Source organism: Lepisosteus platostomus, chromosome 9, assembly GCF_059453375.1.
Source record: "Lepisosteus platostomus isolate fLepPlt1 chromosome 9, fLepPlt1.hap1, whole genome shotgun sequence".
NCBI classification, from domain to species: domain Eukaryota; kingdom Metazoa; phylum Chordata; class Actinopteri; order Semionotiformes; family Lepisosteidae; genus Lepisosteus; species Lepisosteus platostomus.
In genome coordinates, this window is record NC_142619.1 from 37,860,001 (window position 1) to 37,876,345 (window position 16,345).

Below are 16,345 nucleotides of genomic sequence, written 5' to 3' on the forward strand. Positions count from 1 at the left end.
CAAGCAGTTAGGACTTCAGTGTAATTTCTCATTTCAGGAATGGATTCACCTACAGGACGGTGTCTTGTCAACATATTGGGAAATTGGTGTGGAAATTATGATGTGGGGGAAAAGTGTCTCCAACTGTCCCTCCAACAATAATTAGAAATCTACAAGGCCCAGTCTTGATTAGCTTCTGTTAGGCCACAGGCAACAAGTAGACTTAAAGAAATCAGAAGTGTACAACTGGAATAAGATATAAATTGCTGTTATCTAAAATCAGTTGAAAACAGTTCTGATAGATTCTCAGCCAAGGCTAATTATAACAGTGTTGTAATTTGTATGATTGGAAGATGAAGCTTACTGTATCTTTGTCATATTGTGACAACTTGAGGGTGTTGCAGCGTTATGGCAGGAAGGTTTTCTGTGAGCTCTTCTTGAGTCCTGGGTCTGATTCTCATCTGGGATGTCTTCTGTGTGGAATTTGTGTGTTCTCCCCAGCTCTGCAGTTATTTGGTCTGGGTGCCCTCGTTTCAACCCACAAAGACATGAAGTCTTCATTAGTTGCCATGTCTACAAATGCCTGTATCTGTGCCTTTCAATGGCCTGGCAGGGTTTCAGTCATCTGCTGGATCTGGCTCACTTTTGTCTTTTGTTGATTTCAGTGGTTGTAGAAAATGAATGTACCAACCTGAGTTAAACATTTTTGAAGAAGACGGTGTGGGTAGCTTTCTGCTCTAAAGATCTAAAATTAGTCCAGCAGGCACTGAGCTGCAGGGATAATTCTCTCTTTTATATAAAAAACCCAATACCACTGGAAGACGCTATAGTATTTATTACTTGTAGAAAGAAAATTATGTTTTAATTTTCTGCATTGAAATTTACATTAAATGCTGGTGTGAGTAAACATCAGCTGTAGGCAGTTTATTATCTTCCTACTTAGCTGTAGTTAAACAACTCATAAATGGAAAATAGACAGATTGAAAATATTCCATGGAAATTATAAAGACATTTTATGGAGCATCTTTGAGTGGGGAGCTGTGTTAGCAAGTGGGCAACAGAGGGAGAAGTAGAGGTTAATTGCACTCGGCAGATGGCTCAACAACTGAACCCATTATTTTTTCTTTATTTCCAGGGCTTTTCTTTCTTTCTAGAATACATATTTTCATTAGTCTTCACTTTATCAAAAACATCCACTGTTTTGTAAAATAATTTAATATTATTTCCCATTTATACTCAAATTGATTTCCATCAAATTAAGTTAACCAGCAGCCATATCACCCTGCAACTCACAACTGGCAACCCACTGAAGCTAAGCAGGTGTGAGCCTGGTCAGTACCTGGATGGGAGACCTCCTGGGAAAAACTAAGGTTGCTGCTGGAAGAGGTGTTAGTGGGGCCAGCAGGGGGCGCTCACCCTGCGGTCCATGTGGGTCCTAATGCCCCAGTATAGTGATGGGGACACTATACTGTAAACAGGCGCCGTCCTTCGGATGAGACGTAAAACCGAGGTCCTGACTCTCTGTGGTCATTAAAAATCCCAGGGCGCTTCTCGAAAAGAGTAGGGGTGTAACCCCGGTGTCCTAGCCAAATTTCCAATTGGCCCTTACCAATCATGGCCTCCTAATAATCCCCTTCTATGAATTGGCTACATTACTCTGCTCTCCTCCCCACTGATAGCTGATGTGTGGTGAGCGTTCTGGCACACTATGGCTGCCGTCGCATCATCCAGGTGGATGCTGCACATTGGTGGTGCTGGATTACCTGTAAAGCGCTTTGAGTGGAGTGTCCAGAAAAGCGCTATATAAGTGTAATTATTATTATTATTATTATTCATTCACGGTCCAAAAACGGAAACATGTCAATGAGTTTAGGGTGATTTTAGTCCTTGCGAGTAGCCTGACCATTAAACCATTCTGTTTGCTTCACAACCCTTTTGGTTAAATGAGGATGTACCTTAGATTTTAGTGAAAGAGGGAAAAATGTATACACTGAAAATAAAATACCCTTTCCTTTCGAAAACCAACTCTTGTAGTCATGTTATAAACGTAAATAAAATGGTGCTCTTTTACTTTTAGTTATAATGTCATATTCTGTGTTGTGTCATGCCAGGCGCAACACAATTGCCTTTCTCCTGTGGGCTGGAAACCTTTGTCCTAGATCATGATAATAGGAGCAAATATCAGTTTACAGTAATTAAACTGTTATATGAGATGTGTAACAGAGCTCTTCTATCAGTCAGAGACCACCTTAACGCTAAGAAAATAAAATACTGTCCTTGTGTATGACTTCTGTAGTATAATTCCCTCTTCCTTTATTGAAATTAAATGGACAGGAAACAAAAACATAGTACAGACTTTTTCTAATTTTACATTTTGTTTCCTTCTTTAGCTAATTAGTTGATAGTAATGAATCTTTACATATCGGATGTATTTCTGGTCAGACTTGGTCAGTCAGCAGGTAGATAGAATAAAATGGCTTACAGATAATTATGGTGTCGCTTAATAAGGGAGCATTTAAAAGTCTCCACAGTGTTTTCCTCAGGACTTCTGAAATTTACTTGACAATTTCTTCTTCCTATTGTTGTGTTGACCTGAGAGGGAATTCCGTGTTTACTGTTTGACATTGTGCTGGTATTGCAAAGCAGACAGAAATCTGTGCAACACTTCCATAAACTCAAACCTTCAAAATAATTATACTTGGCAGTTTTTGTTTGCAGCAATGCACCGCAGGCTGAAGGCTTTTGTACAGTTCAGAGAGCACATTCCACAGGATCCAGCAGTTGTCAGTCGCCTGTAGGGGTCATTTGAATTCTCAAAGAAGGATCACAGTAACATCCAGGCCATTTGCCAGTGTTTCTTTGTATCATAGCTTTAGCTTCTGCAAAAAATATTCCATGAAGAGCAGTCTCTTATTGTAACTGAAAAAAAGGGCAGATATTAAAGGTTACAACTTTAATGACACATTTGACCTGTCTGTGAAAATTATTTTAATGACAGAGTTTAGTAAATTGCATCCACATTATTATAGTTAGCTTTTGGTATTATATTTGCTTTTGAATACTAATATGGGATATAGCAGTAAGATCTGAGTCTTTAGGTATGCTTGGAACATGTTTGATCTGTTACTTAAGTATTTAGACTCTTTCTGTTAGTTGTCTTGTATTTGTTGGGGAAGGGTGCTAAGAAGTACTGCAAAGACAAAAATGTGACCTTCACAAATTTCTTGACCCTTCTGCATGATTTCCAGCGTAGTTTTATTTTTTGGGGGGCAAGCGTGACTCTTCAGCTGCTGTGCATGCTTAAATGAATTTCCCTTGCTTGTTAAACTTAGCTGTGAAGAGGTTTTCTTAAAGACATAATGTCCTGGTTTAAATAACCTGGACAAGTGCAACATGTGAAGCTGTTCCCTTCAGAGCTAGGGCATGTACCAAGAGAGGGGTTTAGAACAACAGCAGACTCCATCTCAAATGAAGTGTAATAAATGAGTCAGTGCTAAATCAGTCATTGCTGGGCTGGAGGTGAAGTGTGTCGGACAGTAACACAAGACCGTCCACTCTAGAGAGTGGATAGTCGACACTGAAGGACGAAAACCAAAACGCATAATGCAGGTGGTGTTGTACCACTGAACTGGTCACATCGTTAGCACAGTGCCTTCCATATCAGCGGTGGTACAGATCTTTACAAATGAAGCCCCGAACGAGTGGCTCAGACAACGTGAGTTTGAGTTGTCTGCAGGAGGCAGAGGAAAAGAACGCAGTAGTATATACCCCACAACGTTGCCCGATCGCTGCAAAACATCAAAAACCCATCCTTATTGTTATACTCTCCATTTCTAAATGCTACATTGTTTTTGTCAGATTGCACCTTTTGTACGTTCATGTTCTAGTCCGTTTTGCTCATAATGATTGGACGCTATTGTACATTGCAATCATACATTATAGTGAACTATCACAAAAGTTTTGCTACTTTGTTTTGTTGAAACAATCTCAAGTTTTCTTTAGGTGTCAGCACTATTAGCTCTATCTCTGGATTTCCTGAATTTGATATTGGAAACCATTTTGAACATCGTAAAGTAAAATGTAATTAGATAGCTTTGTAGTAAAGTTGCAGTGTTTTAAACGGTACATTTAAAATTATGAAAGTACTTCTTTTGCTATGTTTTGGTATATTGGCAAGATGCTGTAAATGATCTTGCTGCACCAGTTTTAGTACCTGAACCTGGTGCCTGGTAGATACTGTCTATGTGCCTTGTTAAGCAGGAGGCAACTTGCATATTCGATGTTTCAACAATAGTCAAAATTTTGGAAACCTTGAAAATTATATCTCCTTCTTTTATTTTTTCAACACATACGCATGTATGCATTTATTGGATTTTAAATTCAGAATTTCTGTCAAATGATATTTAAGCAATGTCGGATGAGATTAAATAGATGATGACTTAAGTAAATTGTATGTTTATTGTATGATATCATATGTACATAGATATTAATTCCACAGTAAAGTGTGAAATTACAACCTTTATACCGCAGAGCTTGTTACTCTGACCTCTGTACATGTAATAGTTTTATTTAATAGACGTTCAGGATGATGTCCATTTTTAATGTTACATTTCTCCGTTTCTCTGTATAAATATTCCTTGACTGCACACAGACCTGCACATTTTCTCACACCCCTCACTCCACCCGTTTCACCCTTGCAGCAGCTCCCTTGCTCATTCCTCGTAAGGTAGGTTCTTAGTGTTGATCTTCTGCCAGCGCTGTAATTTTAGACATAAGTTAAAGCAGAAGTATTAAGTATGCTATTCCTTTATATTTGTTGTATATGTCTTCATTATTGGAATTTGACTGATCTACATGCACATGCACATTTCACACTTATTTGATTTATAAATTTTGTTATATTTTAGTTTTATCATTTGCTACTTATATGCTTCACTTTGAATGAACCTGCTCAAACACTTCCTTGTGTGTTGTAGAATCATTTTCTCTGGCAATTGCACTAAGAAAAAGCCCTTTTGAGACGCCCGTTTTTAAAATGCAAGACTTGTTAACACAATCTTAAATCTCACTTCACAAGGAAATGCTAATGAGCCTATGCCTTAAAAGCCGTGCTGTTACGAGCTCTGAAACCCTGTGTCTCGTATGATTCCAAATTGGCATTGCAGTGCCAATAACACTATGCTATGACCTTTTTGCATCCTTTGTAAGCATAACAAATAGTAATTACAATATAAGGGTTTTTAGGTAGTATCAGTTCCTGCAGGCATTCCCACTGTACCCCTGGTCTTCTGTTTTGTCCATATTCGATGTTTTTCTGATTTCCCCCCCCCTTTTAAGATAATTCCATAGATACCACATTCTGTGATCCAGACATAAAGTACAGATTTTCAAAAATGTCAGTCCATTCTCTCAGACTTTTTTTTCCACTTCGGATATAAGTGAAGCACCCTTGAAATAGGTTGGCCTTATTCGAATCGATGTGTGTGTGTGTGGTTATCATTGAGACATTTTTTCTACATTCTGATAAAAAGTCTACTCCTGAGGTGGGCGAGTTCCAGAAACTTGCCTCTGAAGTAAAGAGAATACTTTTCTGATTGGAATTAACCTCTGCTTGTCCACACATTGATGCAGGTATGCCAAAGTGTTTCAGGTGCTTTTCCTCGTGCCTTTTAGTAACTTGTGTGACCTCAAATGCAGATCTTGAGAGACTAAGTTTATGTGTTGCTGTGAACACAGGTATCTGAGTCCATTAAGCTTTATGGTGAAAATGCATGTAGCTTATATTTAACTGCTTAGACTCCAGTTATTTTGAAATGAATAATAATAATAATAATTATTATTATTATTATTATTATTATTATTATTATAAATGAATACAGTACAATATTTGGAAAGACTGCCTCCCACTCTGAACCATGGTGAAAATACTGTTCATGCCATTCACATTACTGGAGGGCTCCGCGTGAAATTCGATAGGACTCGTTGCAATCATTGTGATTTCATTGATCAATGACGCCCTAGCAACACACAGCCGAGCAGGTTTGATATGAATTTCCTTTAACTGCTGTCTTGGCTTCCATTACGGGAAAGTAAGCTGCAGAAACTCCTTTCAAGGTTCTTAAGGGATGAACATTTTAGCTAATTAACCTATCACTGTAATTGACAGTGAAGCAACAGTATTATGTAAAATGTGAAATGTTTGTTTTTGCTGGGCTAGAACAGACTCTAGAACAGGGGTCTCAAACTCAGTTCCTGTTGGGCAAATAGTTTTAGGTTTCATTCCACCTGAGCTTTGAGTAGTGTAATTAGTGTTATAAATTAACTTTATAATTGTAATACTTTTAACCAGGATGTTTTTGATAGGTAACTGGTTTTAGTGAAGTGTGTGCTTTGAGTAATCAACTGTAAAATACATACAGAGAAATCTTTTATGTCCAAGAAAATTATTTACTTGAATACTTGAGATTGGCACAGAAACCAAAAGACATGAGACCCTCAAAACTGAGCGTGAGGCCAGAGAACATGAGACGACTGACGTCTCATCTGAGGTGTATCCTGCCCAATGCTCACAGTTTACCAACTCCCTGCGATCTTGTATTAGACTAAGAAATTATTTATTACATTATTATTTATTAATAATTATTACAGATTTGCTGCGGGATTGTTTTTCTTTGTCTTATTGCAGTCCTTCTGCCCAAATCCCTGCTTCTTGACAATCACAGACTCCTGGAATGTTACGAGTACCATACATGCTAGCATTTGCTTTTTAGAGATTCCTCCCTTAACAGTGAAGATTGGAACCAAATGCTCCCCCATTTCTGATGTTTAAATGTTTTAACAACCTCTGTGTTGAAAGTGAGTAAAAGAGTGTGCTAAGAAGTGTACTTTACTGCAGTGCAGCCTAATTGCATATATATGCAAAACGCTCTGAATAAAATATTCCATTATCAATAAATCATAGAAAACAGAAAATTGTGTTTTTGGTAATTTCAAGCAACCTTCAGTATGTCTAGGATATATAATACTTGATTTTGATGGTATTGGAAATTCTAAATTACTATGGAAAAACGTGATTCGTCTTGAAGTCTAATAAAGCTACTCATAACCTTTAACTTTTCAAAGTAATGAAATAATATTTGTAGCTTTTGTTGGTATGAAAAAGATAGACTTTTCTGTAACATTCCAGTACCCTTTTTGGCAAGGAAGGACAACATTTAATATATTTTTTCCTAAAACAAAATATAAGTAATTCATGTTACAGGTTGAACATAAAATTACATCAGACAGTACACTTATAAAAACGATTTTGTTTTTTATAGACTTTTGTCATTATTGCCACACTCAATTGACAAACGAAACGAGGAAAAAAAATATAAAAACAGTGGACGTGGTGCCATGGTGAGCACACAGCAAACCCACATGAATCGGGTGAGAACATACAAACTCCACCCCTTGCACTGCTAACCATCTGTACTACCTTGTTGCTCTCTAAGTAAAGCTGACTAGTGAGGTTATGGCTCAAGTGGCACCTAACTAGTATTCTCTATGACTTACAATGAATATTCTGAGTTTTTTATTTCCATTTCCTTGTGCTCTGTGTACGGTATATCAGTTCCTTTAGTTTTTGAAGTTTTTTTTTAGCTGTGCTGCCTCTTCAAACTTGGGCTTTACATTTCACATATGCCACAGAAGACATTTGCGTTCTGGCCTTCTACCAATCAACAATTTATCATTTACATTTCTGGCTTGCTGTGCAGTCTTGTGATATATCCCAGTGTTGTCAGAGAATAGTTTGTGCTGTTCGTTTTCTTATTCTGTCAGAATGTAAACGGTGCAAAACAAACAGGAACTTGAAGAGTAAGCATTGTAAAATTTCTCACTGCTGGCAGCCAGTGCTTAGATTGTACCTGTATATCATAGATGAATCTTGTCTCAGGTTCAATGTTTGAATTCTTCCTTTGTTTGTTAATATGAGTGCCATTTTTCATGGAATCATCAGTGAAATATGGTTCTGAAACATCTTTCTAGTTTAAATGTTTGAAACTTTGGGTAACTGCTAAAAGAAAGGATATGCATAACATAACAGGGCAAGAGCTGCCAGAATAGTTTCAGTGTGCCTTGGCAAAGATTTAGCAAGTGTCTGGAACTCGGCTGGGGGGATGCAACACCACTCTTCCATCATTTGGTGTTTTGTTGTTGTTGGTGGAAAGCTCCGTCTCAGACGTCCCTACAGAACCTCCCATAAGTGTTTCGTTCGGTTGAGATTGGGTGACTGGGACAGCAACACTGTTTTCGTGCTCATCATTCCATTCGGTGGCTACTCATGACCCAAGAATGGAGGATTTGTCATCCTGGAAGATTACATAAGCATCACCATAGGATGAACGTGATTGCTCAGAATTGCTTTGTATTTATTGACATTTATCTTGCCCTCTAAGGGGTTGAACAGATCTAAACCATGCCAGGAAAATGCACCTCACACTGTAACAGAGCTGCCAGAACCCTTCACTGTGGGAAACAAGCACTTGAGCTTGTAGGGTTCTTTTGGCATGTTCCACACATATACTCGACTGTTGAGAATAAGGTGAAGGATAACACATCTGACCATATGACTCTTCTCCACTGCTCTGTAGACCATTGCCTGTGGTCTTTGCACTGCTTTGCTCTCAAAAGTGCATTTTTAGGTGTAATATGGGTTTAATCACTGCAACCTGACCATAGTATCCTTCCCTGTGAAGTTCTTAACGTACTGTGCTTGATGAAAATGCCTGCTCACGCCTGATTGACATTTGCAGTCAGCCGATTTAGAGTTGCTCGTCTGTTTTGTCCTGCATCTTGATCTCGGACCAATGCACAGATATTATGGTCAAGGGGTATGCACTGTTGTCCACATTTGCCCCTAGCTGATGATGTCTGTCCCTCACCCTACCCACCGTTCTCTGTGAAACATCAACAAGTTCAGCAGTCTTCCTCACCAAAGCTCCTGCCAAATGTACCCCAAAAATTGCCCCTTTCTCAAAGTCAGTGAGATCTCTTCTTCTGGCCATGGTAGCCAAAATCATGAGCAACTAAACCTGCCAAGCTCTTTTAATACATTATTGATGGCCCTAAGCATGATAGGATTTTAATGGCTTAATTAACTCGGGAATCACACCTGTGTGGAATTACCTTATAATATACTTTGCATCCCTCTTTTACCTGTACCTGCATATACACAGGAATATTTTCTTTAGATCATTTCATCTGCATTACTTTTTTGTCTATATACATTTGAGGGCAGTCCTATTTGTCTTGACTTTTACTGATGTTTTTATCTTTTAAGATTGTTTGTATAACCTTATATGTGTAGAGCTCACTGATTAAAAGAGTTCCAGCTATATAATGGCAATTTAAATTGGTGCTTGAGTCTATTAAATGTGTTAACCAGTGATCAAAACAAGTTTGATTTATAAATGTATAAAAAATAAAACTTCATGCAGCACTTAAATATCCCTACTAAAATCAAAAGGATTTGTTGAAGCAGCTCCTGTTTCCTGAGAGTTGGCACTGTTGTAGAAATGAACTAATATATTCATGCAAATACTTTTAATTTTCTCACACTGGGGATTAATTTGGTATTAGGATCAAAGACAGACAGGTATTACAATTCTAAAAGATGTGCATTTTGTGTTCTGCTGGAAGACTTGACCTGTTATTTTTGGTTTGGTGAGGGAGGGTATGTTTTTCCTTGGCATTAATCTGTTACATAAAAATTGTCCCAACACTGTCTAAAAACTGTCTGACTAATCTCAAGACCGTAATTATTAACCAAGAAATAAGTTCTATGGAAGGTGCATTTTCTCAGTATGCACAAAAGTGATGCAACATTTGTCTGCCATCTTCCTAAATGTTGTTTTCTTAATTTACCAAAATCAGGATTTCAGTTATGCAAATGTTGGTACTTAGAAGTTTCAAATAAAGGCTACTTAGTAACAGAATGTAAAATACTCCTCACACTCCCCCCTGTTACTTTTGGAAAAAATTGCACTTTGAAGCGAAACAGTTTAAAAATGACTTTTAAGCATGCAAATATGTCTGTCCTGAGTATATTCTAGACTGTTACTACAACATCACTAGTCTCTAATATAGATTTTAGTATACCTGGAAACCTGGGTAAAATATTTACAGTAAGGGCAGTGAACAGTAAAAGTGACAATCTGTTTTACTAAAAACACAACAGAACATTGGAGAATAAAGCTTTTTTATTATTGAATACCCACTCTTTAAAGTAATAGATAATTCTAGTCGTTTACGTCCTGTTTGTTTTGTATTTAAATATTAAAGACCCTCACAATTCTTAACCACAACAGCAGCTATAGTACTTTATCAATGAATCAATGTGTAGCAGGTGAGGACTTACACTCTGCAACTAACAACTGGCAACCCATTGAAGCTAAGCAGGTGATGGAGAAAAAAAGACTGTCCTTCAGATGAGACATACAACCGAGGTCCTAACTCTCTGGGGTCATTAAATATAACATTTCTTGAAAAGAGTAGGGATGTTAACCCAGGTGTCCTGACCAAATTTCTCCCCCCGGCCTTTACCAATCATGGCCTCCTAATGCACAGCAGATCCAAAAGCTCGAATTGCAAAGGAAATGGTTATTTCATGGCATTACAAATCATTGAATACTATGTGATATGTATGAGATCTGAGACTTTTTTTCTCTCCTTGCAGCCAGCTTTTCTCATGGTTGTGTCTATATGTTTTATGGATTTATGTAAGTAGATATGTTGCTATAGCAGTATTTGTCTGTTTGAGAAATCAACATATTTGTTTGCATAAAAGCCAGCTGCTTTCTAAACCAGTTTAGCTGGTTGCTTGCATGTGAGAACTTTTTATTCCTGGTGTTCCTGGTGTGGGGTTTACTTACCAGGGTCATGCATTCAACGTGATTGTTAAAATGTGAAATTTTGCAGCGCCGTGTCACATCATCCATCTGCCCTACTGCCTTAGCAGCATGTCCTGGTGTTGCTGGCCAGCCTGGGACCTGTCCTGGAAGCAAACAGTTAAAAGAGGGGCTGGGAGCACACGACCTCTCTTGCCCCAGGTGGGGCACCTTCAAGGGGGACAATAGTCAATCAAGCATGTGTGTCTTTAGGGGGTGGGAGAAAACCAGAGCGCCTCAAGAAATCCCATGGAAATGTGGGAAGAACGTACAGACTCCTTACAGAAGGCTCCCCAAGCGTAAGCTGAGCCTGGAACCTAACAGGCAATGAGGCAGCAGTGCCTCCCATGCTTTTGACATCATTTTTAAAATTGGAAAGAAAGTAAAAAACACACAGAAACACAATTCTTTAAAATTCCTATCAGGAAAAATAACTACTGTGACCTAAACTTTGTTGTTCTAGATTTTATAGTTTTATATATATACAGTATAGCATGTAGAAAGTGGACTCAATTTGAAATAAAAGTAAAATGGGCTGGATCGTGTGAGGTGGGGGAAACGTTGGTCACATTGTAAAGTGGTTTGATGATCAGTGATGAGCGTTTTTGTTACTGATTAAAAGCCATTTTTCCTCCTTGGTGAAACTTTTAAAGGCAAATTGTCAGAATCTGTTCTTCTAAGGAAAGCATGTTTTCACCTTCATCGTCTTATAGCAAAAAGCACATTAATTAGGTTAACAAATACAAATGTTCAGAAGAACAATAAGAACATGAAACTGAATGTGAAATTAATTTACTCATTTTCTACGACAGATCATGCCCACTAAGATGCACTTTTAAAATTCAAATGCTGGCAAATTACATTGTGGTGTTATTTATCATGCATTTCTTTTTCCTCTGTTTTCAGAGGCTGGTACTGAAAATGTAGGATAGAGGGATTTATTTTCAGTGTAACTGTTAGCATAATCCCACTTTGCCCCTTTTTAAATATGACATAAACACTGCCTTTTGAATTTTTTGTTCTTGGCTATTGAAATGTAGTAGAATAGGCTACATTGTGAAAAGTGTAGAACTCAAGTCGTAGGAAGTAATATTCAGGTTTTAGAACATGCTGATCCTCTTTTCAAATAGTATGTACAGTTGTGGTCACTGCCTTGCACTGGGACTCCTGAGTAGCTCAGCTGATAGAGGCTGAGGCAGCCTGGTAGGATGATATAGGGTCAGCTATATCATCCAGATGTTGTGAGTCTGAGCCTCAGCACTACTGAGAATAGTCAGTAGTCAGTACTTTAAGTTTAATAAAAAACCCCTGTGACTTCCTTTCAGGGATTGGGGTGCCTGCGGGCTGTGCTGTGACACTGCTCCTGTATGTTGCTCTGGAGCTCTTGGTGTGTCAAAAGACGAATGGCTGTGGGGGAGGTGTTAGGGTGGGAGTCTGCACTTTCTCATGTAGGGGTTGTAGCTGTGTGCCGAGATCTAAAGGCAGTTGTGCACTTCCACTTGGATATGTTATAGTATTTGGCAACTCTAAATAAAAACAGGACAGTGCTTCCATAGAAAGAATTAAAAGACTGACCAGAATAAATCTGAATCTGAAATGGATGTCTTATGTCTACAAGTTTAAGTAACTGAATCTCTTCAGAGATTACAAGGGTGCTTCATACAAGTGTTCAGGATCATTTCAACATCCTAGTTATTACAGTCTTCTACTTATGCTTCATTAATACTGTCTTTATTAGTCAGATGATTTGCATAGACAGCTTACTTTTTGTGTAGAATGAAATGGAGAAGGACATTTTTTATTGCGCATACTGGCTACTGCTGTCCATATTTTGTTGATCCAAACAAATGTTACAGATACAAGCTCACATAAAACCTAAGGGTATGTTATAAAAAAAATCCACATTTCTCACTTCCACAGATTATATCAGTCTTTCATCATGAATATCATTATGAGTATTTAATGAAGTCTTTATATGCAGTTTAAAAATCCTTGTATATTAAAGTACATGAATAACTCTTCTTTAGGACTGTCTTAGTCGAATGGGGAAAAAATCACATAATTTCTGTTCCTTTAAATTAAGTCTCATTGCTTTTTCATTAAAGGCAGTAATAAATGGAAGGGATATAAGTACTGATGATAATTAATATTCTTCAGCATTTAAATGCTGCTGAGGTGATATATAGAAAGAAATCTTGTAGAAAAAATGTGTATTTACTTAGATGACTTCTGTTTTCAAAAAACTGTTATAAAAATACTCTTGTGACTGTCAGATCCATTGTCGCAGGTCCATCTGTAGTCAGATACAATGAAGAGATGTGGTGAGCAAATATTTAGTCATTCACAAATAGAGGTCTTAATTTTGATTTATTGATTAATTTGTTGCTTTTGATGTAATTTTATTTTAATATCCAGACAAAAATAAGATAAAAGATAGACACTGACATTGATTATCGAGAAGGTGTTTATTCCTTGAAAGGATTGTAGTTAACTTGAAGCCTAACTGTTTTTGTTCCACCTGAGCTCTTGGCTGTGTAGGTGCTCTAATAATTAACTGTATGCCCTGGTGTGAGTGTCTGTGTCTGTGTGTACCCTGCCGTGGGCTATCATCCCGTCCAGGGTGTGCCTTTCCGCTGTGCTTTCCGGGATAGGCACGGGTCCCCCTGAATCAAACCCAGCGCTTAAAATGGATGAAAGTTCCAGTTACCCATTTATACATCAGTACTGCATGGTAAATTGTCTGAAGCATTGTCTTATCTGACCTTGAGTGCACTGGAATAGTGTTGCTTGTCAGTTTTATGGTGGCTGATAACCTAGAACCATACTAGGCAGGCATACCTAAACTTGTAAATCTAGCAATTTTAAGGACACTTGTTACCAAAACTGTAAAAATGCAGAAGGGAGCATGTGCATTCAGAAGAAAATATGTGATGATGAGGATATAACACTGCGGAAAACAGAATTTGCATTGGGCGATTTCAGCAGCTGATCTGATTAGGCTCAGCATTTCATTTTCTAGTTTTAATAATCTTTCTGGAATGCAATTACTGCATGATCTGGTATACCAGACAATTGATTACACATCTCCAGGAAGACTGCAAATCAGCAGTGCTCATTTGAAGGCTGAAAAAGTTAGGAATGTCCATTTTGAACAAAGGAAAAGTTGCCCCCTACCACAGTGTTGCCATTTGCTTTGTTTTGTCTGCAGGTGTGCATTATCTGGCACGTCCAGTTCTGTGGTAGATTGGCACAGCCGGATTGCCCCTGTCAGGGTAAGTGGGCTCACATGAAGTTTTACCGAGCAAAAGAGAGTTCTAAAATATTTTCATTTGCATTCTGGGAAAGAATGAAATTATAATAGATTGCTAACCGCTTGTAACATCGTTTTTACTGGGGGTTTCGGCACCTAGACTTAGGTGAAAATTAACAAATGATGAGATAGAGTAGGGTCTACTTTACACAAACACCTGCTGAAAGTTTCCACTCACACCTCTAATTTGGGATAGAATTACCCATTGGGTTTGCCCTCAAAAGATCTATATTTGCCTTATCAGACCAACTGTTTCTCTGTTTTTGTGATTATAAAAATTAAATATAAAATCTCTGCTTATTATTTAAGTTTGGCTGATTTAGCATTTATATTGATACATTTATTTGGTGATGGTGGGGTGTATGTGTCAGGGCCTTGTCATTTTAGAATTTCGTAGTATTGTATGTTTTAGGAACTGCATATCAGACATGGGTTTCCTACATATTATCGTATTCCTAAAGGTTTTAATGGATGCTTAAATATATTGGAACAAAATTACTGAGTTTAGTTAAGCAGCTTATACAGCAGAATCTGAAAAATTGGTTTTCGAGCCACCTTTGACAAGGGGTGCTCTGTACTGTGAATAACTGGGTTGATGAATTAAAAATCTTTAATCCTTCCAACAGCAAGATAGAACAAAAGTGGAAGGATTAAAAAAATGGTGCTCTTTTACAGGTGGCTCAATGTTCTTTAATTGTCTTTTGCTTTTAGCATGTTGTCACAGTACTTTTTTTAGTTTACAGTTAAGGCTAACATAGCTATTGTAGTTTTTGACTTCCAGATTTTGGATTTTGGCTTGATTTTCAATCCTGTCACATGCCAGTTGACCAAGCAAAGCTCTCTGCTTCGCATCAGACATCAAAAGTCTCCTCACCTGCCACATAATAGAATTTTTTTTCAGCGACGGGGAGCAATCACCATCTTGGTTGTGCCAGTAACACATGATAACTTTTCAATCAGCCATAGTCAATTGGTAGCTTAAAAGAATACTATTGGACCGTTCATTGATAAAATAGAAGGTATCAGTTGGGGAACAAATATTAGCTGCTTCTAGGTACAGGGGTGTTTCTGCAGTAGGCCTGGGTATGGTGGAGGGAGCCATCCTATGTTTCAATAACATCCGTCAGTGCATGAATTGTGAAGTGGTACCCCGAAAACAACATAACTATCAGAGGCTTCCTTTTTAGAAAGCAAAAACCCGGAGAGGGGGACCTGAGCCCTCTTCCTAGTTAGAGGGCACTGCTTCTGTTCATGAATAAGGTTGCCAAATGTGTGCTATTATAACTGTATTCTGTATGTGGAAATTTAAGAAATATTAATGAAGGTCATCACTGCATCGGTGTTATTTCCTAGGGAATATAGGACATGAGAGTGTACCATTACATTACAGAATGTCTAGTCACATTCTTCTGCTTTTCTAATGTATATCTCTTATAATATATTTAATGTTTTTCAAATCTAGATTGTGATTTTGGCATGCCATTTAGCATATTCCTTGCTTCAGCTCTGTGTTTTTGTGGGTAGAACAGTATGCTTTATTTTTTACGTAAGCTATATTTTACTTCTGCTTGCATTTTGAAACAGCCCATTCCATAAAATACATGCCAGGCTAGTATCCAAAGGCTAGGGTCATTCTTGACAGCAGCACTTCATAGTATGTGGTACGTGAGCGGAACAGATTATCACAGGGACACAGTTTACAGCAAATGTGTACATGTTCTTGCAGGAATAAAGTGGACATATAGTAATAAGCTAGACTTACTTAAGGAAAAATATTTTCTCCTCAAAAATAAGCTACTGGATGTGCAATATAAATAAAATACATTAAGAAATATTTTTTTTTATTTTGAAATGAAGCATCTGGAGTTTCTTATAAATCTAAAACCTGTAAGAAGACAAAATCAGTTTTCTCTAAATTGATTTTCTTTTTTCTCTCCAAAATCATTTATATCCCTCCATTAGAATGTCAAGACAAAAATATAGTGGGAATATTTTTGCAAAAAATCTGAAGGCTGAACCCCCTAGATAATTGCTCATCTAACTAGCTAAAATTGGTGTTTCATTTTTAGGAAAGGTTGTCTGAAGAAATACAATCATATTTTTGTATTTGTTTTTGTGACAGTAATTG

The 16,345-nt window shown here is 37.6% G+C and overlaps 1 protein-coding gene across 8 annotated transcripts in view; it reads left to right on the plus strand.

The window, feature by feature from the left end:
* foxp2 (forkhead box P2) overlaps positions 1 to 16,345 on the plus strand; it is a 186,078-nt gene that overhangs the window by 23,874 nt on the left and 145,859 nt on the right. For 6 of the 8 annotated variants that reach the window (XM_088644887.1, XM_088644891.1, XM_088644898.1 and 3 more), the window contains exon 2: positions 14,116 to 14,179. The exons of the other annotated variants lie outside the window; for them this stretch is intronic. The gene's annotated coding sequence lies outside the window, so the exon portion shown is untranslated. The remainder of the gene's footprint in view (positions 1 to 14,115; positions 14,180 to 16,345) is intronic. 8 annotated transcript variants of the gene reach the window in all.